Source organism: Enhydra lutris, unplaced genomic scaffold (genome assembly GCF_002288905.1).
Source record: "Enhydra lutris kenyoni isolate GAN:26980312 unplaced genomic scaffold, ASM228890v2 scaffoldscaffold19, whole genome shotgun sequence".
Classification (NCBI taxonomy): domain Eukaryota; kingdom Metazoa; phylum Chordata; class Mammalia; order Carnivora; family Mustelidae; genus Enhydra; species Enhydra lutris.
This window is the reverse complement of record NW_019154103.1, coordinates 13,243,982-13,254,252: the sequence shown is the minus strand read 5'-3', so window position 1 is coordinate 13,254,252 and position 10,271 is coordinate 13,243,982.

Below are 10,271 nucleotides of genomic sequence, written 5' to 3'. Positions count from 1 at the left end.
AAACTCAAAAAGGATTAAAGGCCTAAATGTGAGATCTGAAGCCATAAAAATCCTAGAAGAGAGCACAGGCAATAATATGTCTGACATCAGCCATAGGAGTATTTTTCTTGGTATGTCTCGTGAAGCAATGGAAATAAAAGCAAATATAAACTATTGTCACTTCCTACTGCACAGCAAACAGAAGTAACAATCAATCAAGAACAAACAATCAACAGAAGTAAAAGACAACCTACTGAATGGGAGAAGATATTTGCAAATGACAGATCCAATAAAGGATTAGTATCTAAATTTTATAAAGAATTTATACAACTCAATAGCCAACAACCAAATAATCCAATTAAAAATGAGCAGAAGATATTAACATTTCTCCAAGAAGACATCCAGATGGTCAGCAGATTCATGAAAAAATGCTCAACATCAATCATCACCAGGAAAATGCAAATCAAAACCATAATGAGATATCACTTTACACTGTCAGAATGGCTAACTTCAGAACTACAAGAAAAAACAAGTGTTGGCAAGGATATGAAGAAATAGGAACACTGGTGCACAGTTGGTAGGAATGCAAACTGGTGCAGCCACTGTGGAAAACAGTGTGGAGTTAAAAATAGAGCTATCCCACAATCCAGTAATCACACTACAGGGTATTTACCCAAAAAATACAAAAACACTAATTCGAAAGGATTTATGCACCCCTATGTTCATTGAAGCATTGTTTACAATAGCCAAACTATGGAAGAAGTCCAAGTATTTATCAAATGGTGAATAGATAAAGTTGTGTTATATATATATATAGTTATATATATATATAGTGGAATACTATTCAGCCATAAAGAAGAATGTAATCTTGCCATTTGCAACAACATAGATGGATCTAGAGGGTATAAGGCTAAGCAAAATAAGTCACTCAGGAAAGGTAAATATATTTTGATCAAAGTCGTATGTGAAACTTAAGAAACAAGCAAAAGAAAAAAAAAAAGAGACAAACAGATTTTTAAGCATAGAGAACAAACTGAGGGTTACCAGAGGTACAATGGGTAGGGAGATGTGTGAAATAGTTGATGGGGATTAAAAGCACACTTACTGTGATGAACACTGAATAATGAGTAACTGTTGAGTCAATGTATTGTATACTTGAAATCAATATAATAACACCATATGTTAACTGTATTGGAGTTAAAATTAAAAACTTGATAATAAAGAAAAGAGCATGGAGAAACCTAAAAAAATTAAATCCAAATTAGATTAAGTTGTTTATTGGAGTCTTGAAGGCAACCATGAATAAAATAACTCAAAAGTAATAATAAAATAAATAAGTGAATAAAATGGTATACTAAAAAATTCTATTTAAGATACAAAATAAAGGCAGTAGTGGAAGAATGAACAAAGAAGACATAAAAGACAAATATCAAAATGATAGACATAAATCCTACCTTATCAGTAGTTACATTAACTGTAAATATATTAAATATTCTGATCAAAAGACAAAGGTTGGTGGAATGGTTCCAAAAAATCCAATCATGTGCTATGTAAAGAGGCACCCTCACAAAGATACAAATATGTTGATTGTAAAATAATAGAAAATAATAGAAAACAGATACACCACGGAAACAATCACTATTGGGAGCTGGAGTGACTATACAAATATAATTTAAACAATATTCCCAGCTGAGCCAGGAAGGGAAATCATGATTACTCTTCTTCTCTTCTACTCTTCTACTCTTAGCTGCTTAACTCTATTTGTTTAGAAATAATAATTGTCTTTTCTTATTTGCTTAACTTTCCATGTATTAATCAATGACTCCCATCCAAACTTTTCACAATTTATCTAAATCTTTCACAGTGTTCAGATATATCAGATATTCCATCATTTTCATCTTCCTAATGGAGTTTCTCGCAGAGCCTCTGTCATGATCCACTATGGATGAATTATCCTTTATGCCTGCATTTTTTGTCTGAGATCTGTCTTTGTGAGCATCACGGTTATTATTTTCATCTCTCTGTTGGGTTGGAAATACTGTTTTTGGTTTATCAGTTCTTTCTTGGTTTGTTCTCTCATTTTAAAGAATTCAGCTTTCAGTATCTTCTTGAGCAAAGAGAACATGGGAAATATATTTCTTAGCGCTTGCCTGGCTAATGTTTATTTATCCTACCCTAAATCTTGATTAAACATTTTCTTGGTATAGAATTTTAGGTTGGAAATAATTTTTCTTCAGAATTTTGAAGGTGAACTGCAAATAGCTTTGAACTTCCTCTATTCCAATGAGAAGTATACAACAATTTTCATTTTTGATTCTTATATAACATATTATTTTCTTTCTAGAACACCATTTCCAGTGTACCAAAATTTTGCACTGGTATGTCTTGGTATGAGTCTACTTTTTACGGGGCACTCTTGGGGCTCTTTTCTTTCTCACTTTCCTAAGGATATAAGTTAAAGTTTTAACTTTCATATAGAATTTAGTGATCAGCACAAAGTATACAGGAATAAAATACAATTAGCAATTAGCAAAAACTAAGCAGTTCTTAATCACTGATCTACAGGCAGCATAACATCAGTAATTCTTGGTTAACTCAAGAAAAAGAAGGAAGAGGTGTTTGAAGTAAATGAATGAACTTTTTTTTTTTGACAACCCCAATTTAATGACTAAGGCAATGAAACAGAGAGAATAGCATAGTGAAGTTTTTATGTGTAATGTTGGTAATTCTGGGTACATGTAAGGAAAGGTTACCTCTGATCAAGATATAACAGACATTTTAGCTTTAATCAAATGTTCTAATGTGAAATAGTCTTTCAGACTCAGAATACCTTTTATTTTTCTGATGTTTCAAACTTTGCCACTTTCACCTCAAACATATATAAACATATTTTTGTGAGGTATAAATCCTTTGTAAAATTGTGTTAAATCTAAATAGGATTGGAATAAAATTTAAGGAAATGTGTTCTGTTATCAAAATTCTATTGCTTGATTTTTTCTTCTTTTTTTTCTGAAGCTGAAATCAAAGCATTCATCCTAAGGTATACTACTATGAATATATAACACATTGTGACTTTTAGATGCTACACTGTAAAAGTAAAAAGAGATGATGGAGGAAGGGAAGGGGATATGTTTAGCTTGAGAATGTGGCAAATATTTTGTTTAAATGTTATTTTATTTGCAGTATTTTATCTCTTTAAATCCTACAATATAAAGGTAAATAAATAATGTGGGAAGGAAAATAACGTCAGCTTTTCCAAAGTACGCTTTTCTCTTTTTCCCGTCTGTGAAGATTGGTAAAGGGCATTTAATAAAGAAGATTTTTTTTTTTAATTTTTAAAAAAATATTCCTGAGATATAATTGACATAAGTTTTATTCTTTCTTATCTTGGGAGATGAACCTGGTAGACACACTTACATTTAACTGTCCTATTCTCAAGTCACTTTAAAGATTTTATTTATTTATTGAGAGAGAGATAAAGAGAGCAAGCATGAGCAGGGATGGGGCAAAGAGAGGGAGAGAGAGAATCTTAAGCAGGCTCCATGCTCAACACTGAGCTGGATGTGGGGCTTGAGATCATGTCCTGAGCCAAAATCAAGAGTTGGACACATAACCCAGGTGCCCCTCAAGTTACTTTAATTGTTCTGGTAAAAAATGTTAATTCCTAGAGACAGTAATACTTCAACAGCTAATTGAACTTCACCAGAGGGAAAATGCTTCTAAAGATATAGTTGAGTCTATGTTCTCAACCGTAGACATTTATCTAGAAATTAGATAAATGACACAAAGCAAAAAAAAAAAAAAAAAAAAAAACTTCAAAGTAAGAAATTTAGCATGTCTATGATTAACTTTCATTATCTTGAAGTTATTAGTGAAAGCCTAGTAAAGTCTGAATGAGCCTTGTAAACTAAATTTACTCTGAAAAATAATTTTTGGTTATAAGATTTAAGATGGTCATATTTTGCATATGGCTATCCAGTTTTCCCAACACCATTTGTTGAAGAGACTGTCTTTTTTCCCACTGGACATTCTTTCCCGCTTTGTCGAAGATTAGTTGACCACAGAGTTGAGGGTCCATTTCTGGGTTCTCTATTCTGTTCCATTGATCTATGTGTCTGTTTTTGTGCCAGTACCATACTGTCTTGATGATTACAGCTTTGTAATAGAGCTTGAAGTCTGGAATTGTGATGCCACCAATTTTGGCTTTCTTTTTCAACATTCCTCTGGCTGTTTGAGGTCTTTTTTGGTTCCATATAAATTTTAGAATTATTTGTTCTATTCCTTTGAAAAAAATGGATGGTATTTTGATAGGGATTGCATTAAATTTGCAGATTGCTCTAGGTAGTATAGACATTTTAACAATATTTGTTCTTCCAATTTGTTCTTCCAATCCATGAGCATGGAAGGTTATTCCATTTCTTTGTGCCTTCCTCAATTTCTTTCGTGAGTACTCTATAGTTTTCTGAGTACAGATCTTTTGCCTCTTTGGTTAGGTTTATTCTTAAGTATCTTGTGGTTTTGGGTGCAATTGTAGATGGGATCAATTCCTTAATTTCTCTTTCTGTGCATTGATTTTTTATCCTGCCACTTTGCTGAATTCCTGTATGAATTCTTGTAATTTTGGGGTGGAGTCTTTTGAGTTTTCCACATAGAGTATCATGTGCATGAGCCTTTTTAATCTCAACCTCTACTCACAGAAGCACACTCTCATACGAGAGGATTATACTACCAGATTTCAAATAAGCCCCTGAATAACTCTATTGTGGTGACTGTATTCATGTATATAAGTGGTTTGAATGCCCACATGCTTGTGAAGGTCACATTTGGAAGATCATGTCATCTTCCAAACTTTTTCAAAATACATAATTCCTTAAAAAAAATACATAATTCCTTCCAGGTAGTATTCACTGTGAAAGTAGTTCTTTTATAAACTTTTATAGTTTTGTTTTATACATTTTATATGTTACATACATAATCACTTACCTCTGTTACAAAGTTACCTTTGTAAAAATAAAATAATCATTGTCTTTGTCCTGTTTAGTGCTCTTTCCTTTCCTTGAGTTCTACTCTGACCATCATCAATAATATATGTGTGCTTTTCTCCTTTTTTTTAACTTTGAAATTGCTTAACTATCTTAAAATATTCTTACTTTGTTTGACAATGCATCTTTTTGTAAAGAACACATAATTGACTTTGTATTTTGACATAGTCTGAGAATATTTATGTATTTTAATTGAAAATTTTGACCCATTGATTGTTCTTGTCATTGCTGACATCTTCATGTCTTTTAACATGTGTCATTTTGTTTTTATGCTTCTTTGATAATTCTATTGATTTCTAATTTTGCTGTAAGAAAACTGAAATTTAACTGCTTATTCTGGTGATGTTGGTAGTATCTGTTTTATCATTCTACTAAAGATTACCATCATATTACATAAATAAATCCATGTTTCTTTAATGATTAATGTACCAAAAAAGTAAAATATGAAATACAAAAGAATTAGTGCCCCCTGCACCCAACATTAAATATTTTTATGCTGTGTCTTTTTAAAGAGATCTTTGCCTCTTGTTTTGAAATAATTCAAAAAAATCATTTTATTAATTTAATTCTATATTTCATTGTCTAAATTATTTATAACTAACTAATTTATAATGCCGTCATTGAGTTTTCTGTTTTCTTTTTTTCTCATTTATCTGAAACAGGTCTTCACAGTTTATTTAAGGATAGATGAATGGCATATGTTCTAAGGCCTCCCATACCTGAGACTAAATTCTGCTGCTTTCAAACATAAATGACAAATTTGGTTTTGGTTGAAATTCTTGAGTCTCAATTTTGTATTCCCTTAGAATTATAGATGTTGCTCTCTTTTCTTCTATTTATTATGAGATGCTATTTTTGTTATAAGTTGTCTAAAACAAGTTCAATTCTTATTCTAGGATAGGAACTCCCTAGAATTGTAATTCCCTACAGTCATGGGGGCATATTTAAATAGTAGTGATGTCTTTTCATTAATTTTGGTACTTCAGATGAGCCTGTTCCATCTATATAGACCAGTCTTTCCTCAGTTCAGTCTAAAGTTTCACTTTGCTTTCATTTGTCAGCTCTCTGTTCTCTGCCTTCTTTTCTGTGATCTCTTCTTTCAAATTTTATTTTTTTCTCATTATAATAGAATTATTCAAGTGTACCATCCTAATTGCCAAAATATTTTTCTATATCTGTAATTTATCTCCAGTAACAGTGTTTTCACTTCTGCAGGTGACTTTTCTTTTTGTTTCTTCCTGATCTTTCTTTCTATAATTCACTTCGTCTGGTTTTTAGCCAACTCCCTGTCATCCAAGTCTGTTATCTCATCTTTTAGTTCTTGATTCATAGAATCTAATTTTTTCTGGATTTTGGGGGATACAGAGAAAAGCTCTCTAAAATTCCCCGTTGTAAATATTCTTTGAAACTGTGGTATCTATTCATATCATAAAAGCAAAATACTTGAATTTGACGTTGTAGCATATTTTCATAGGCTTCATATTGTTTTTTTTTCCTATACATTTGTGCATTAGGAAAAAAATCTATCTAGTTCATCTTTCCCCATTGCCTACTTGGTTGTTAGATATTAGGTTGGAGGGATGGTTGATGTGTATTGTTTGCATACTGTTTTCTGGATATTTAAAACTGGAAGCAACCCAGATATTCTTCAGCAGGTTTATGGTAGAACAAACCAATACACCCATACCATGGACTACTACTCAGCAATAGAAAGGAGGGAATTCTTGATACACACAATATCCTGGAATAATATCACCAGAGAATTATGCTGAGTGAAAAAAAAGGCCAATGATGAAAGGTTACATATGATATGATTTCATTTACATAAATTCTTGAAATGACAAAATTATAAAATGGAAAACAGATTAGTCATTACTAGGGTTCAAGGAAGAGTTGAGAGTGAGTGGAGGATGAGGGCAGTTATAAAAGGGCAAAAGAGGGATCCTTGTAGTGATGAAGATGTTCTGTATCTGACTATATCAATGTCAATATTCTGATTGTGATACTGTACTCTCCTGTACTATATTGTACCAGTACCGTGTTACCACTGGGGGAAATGATGGGTAAAGTGTATCTGGGTCTCTTTATCATTACTTACAACTGCATGCCAATCTGTAATTATGTCAAAGCAAAAGGTTTAATTTTATTTTTATTTTTAAAGATTTTATTTATTTTAGAGATAGATGGGGAGAAAGCATGAGTGTGGGAAGGAGCAGAGGGGGACAGGCAAGCAGACCCCATGCTGACAGCAGAGCCTGACATGGGGCTCGATCTCAGGACTCTGGGATAATGACGTAAGCCGAAACTGAGAGTTAGATGCTTAACCGACTGAGCCTCCCATGTGCCCCCAAAAGGCTTAATTTTAAAAGGATTTTTTTTAATAAAAAGGATATTTGGACATTTACCAAGAAACCACAAATGACAAAGTGAAAAGATTATTTGACAGGCATGGGGACAGAGCACAAAACACAGAAAAGGAAGTGAACCTTCCAAAAATAAATACCCAAGGGCAATATTCACGCTTACATTAAATATACATAAAGTACAGTCAAGTACTTGCTCAGGTGAAATGAGCTCACTCAGGTCCTCTGGCTGTGACCTACTAAAATATTTTATCCTGAGAGAGTGAAGGAGAGAAAGTAAATCTCAAATTGATAAGCACGGTTTCTCCAAGGCGTGGATTACTTACCTCAATATGAGATCTTTGGAATAAGACCCCCGTCTGAATCTTCTAGGATTTAATTTGACTGCAATGCCATCTGATTTGCTCAGAGGTCATTTGTAAACATGCAGTTGTAAACATGCAAACTGAAATTTGCTATGATTTGGGAATCTTGCCTCTTTAACCACTTGGTTGATTGGTGCTAAACAACTGTAACAAAGCAGAATTTTCTACAATTATTCATATAGCTTAATGGACAAATCGATGGCTTTTTCTCCACTGGCTTCTGCTGCTGTCTCTCTACATTTCACATTATTTAATGCTCACTCTGTCACTAAATTGCTACAGTCCTAATATGATAGTTCTAATATGATAATAATGGCTAATCCTCACTGAGTACTTACTGCATGCCAGACCCATGCCAGGCACTGTTTAAACACTTTACATTTAAACTCACTTAATCTTAACTAAGAGTCCTGTGGTTGGCTTTTGTTATTATCACCATTTTACAGATGAGGCACAGGGAGGTGATTTAATTTATCCTAGGTGACACCTGTGCTTCAAACAGTGAAGCCAAGAAATAAATCCAAGTGATTTTAACTCTAGAGCTCATACTCTTTTTTTTTTTTTTTTAAAGATTTTATTTATTTATTTGACAGAGAGAGATCACAAGCAGGCAGAGAGGCAGGCAGAGAGAGAGGAGGAAGGAGGCTCCCTGCTGAGCAGAGAGCCCGATGTGGGGCTCGATCCCAGGACCCTGAGATCATGACCTGAGCCGAAGGCAGCGGCTTAACCCACTGAGCCACCCAGGCGCCCCTAGAGCTCATACTCTTAACCACTGTGCTTTACTGCCTTCCATGAAACTATACTATATAGGAAAGTATAAGAAAGTCTTCTAAAAATTGTGTGATATAAACATAAGGTGTGACAGATTCTGACCAGTTAGACCTTACATTTTGGTGCAGCTGGATGACTGAATTTTGGCTACTGATATGTGAGCAGTAGTGATACACATCACTTTCAGGGATGACCCATAAAACTTGCCTTCCATGACTTTCCATTTCCTTTTTTCTTTTTTTTTTTCTTTAAGATTTTTTATTTATTCATTTATTTGTCAAAGAGAGTACACACAAGCAGGCAGAGAGGCAGGCAGAGGCAAGGAGAGAAGCAGGCTCCCCACCGAGCAAGGAGCCTGATGTGGGGCTCCATCCCAGGACCCCGGGATCATGACCTGAGCGGAAGGCAGCGGCTTAACCCACTGAGCCCCCAGGCATCCCTCCATTTCCTTTTTCTATCCTTTGACTGAACAGTATAGACTTTAAGGACTTGGAGGAATCTAAATCCCTTCACTGCTGCTGATAGAAGAGTTGCCTAAGCAGGAATCCATGTTGGGCTCTTGCTTGAGTTAGAGAAAAACTTTTATTGTTTGAAGCCACTTAAATTTGGCATTGTTTATTGTTGACTCATCTTGAGTAAATACAGGGTGTTGGTAGTATCTGTATCCACGTTCTCTTCTTTCACTGTTTCTCTTTTCTCTCCCCAAACCAAGCCCTTAACCCCTCCAGTTTATGTTTTCAGCCCTCTTTTTTCTTTGTAACTCACCCACCTGCTCAGCAATTTTGTGCTTTATCGATTAGTTCCATATGAATAAGTCCCAAGTTTCTTTCTTTTCCTATTCCTCCCTTTACAGAGCAACCTACTTTCCTCTAGGTAGATGCTCTCCTTCTAATCCTTCAGACTAGTCATGGTCAAAACCTACATTACCTTCTTTGCTAATCTAGATACTGCCACCCCTGCTTCTGCGCACCCAGATGGGAAACAAAATCTTGAATTTATCTTTGACTTTCTCTGCCCTCTTTCTCTCTTCTCACACTTTCTCCTCACACTTCAAGCCGTTGTCCCACTATTCTTCCTGTTTCCTAGTCTTTCTTTTCCATGTCTACGGTCTCTGTTTTTTTCTAGATTGCCTCTTCTGAGCTTTGTACTGTCCTCCTAATTGGAATTTGGACTCAATCTGCTTCATTCCAGTCTCTCTCTTTTCCCTATAATCAGAGATTTAATCAAATCATGCTCAATAGCTCACCAATGGCTATTAATTCCAGTAATAATTTTAATCATCACAATTTAATATTCAGTCATCAAAACAATAATAATACAAATAATTTTTAGTTTTATAACGTTTTCCTACATTATGTTCTAACTAAGTAGTAGAGTTTTGAATCTAAACAGTCCTAGGCTTTTCAACTACATGTCAGGATCTTGCTGTTTCATGTCTTGGTTTATCAAAACAGTGTCCTTTTGTCAAGGTCTATCTTAAACGGCACTTCATTCATGAAACTTTCTTTTTTAAGAGACACTTTCTATTATGAAAAAATTAAATGGACAAAATAATGTAATGAACCTTCATGTACCCATTATACAGCTTCAGTTGTTATCAGTTTATGCCCAGTCTAGTTTTATCTGTACCCCTACCTACTGCCCTCCCTTTTATCAGGCACCAATCTACATATAACCACTCCCTCCTCTCTTTGTAGCACTAACATTGCCGTGAGCATTTTATAACTATTGGGATATATTTTATGCCCTCT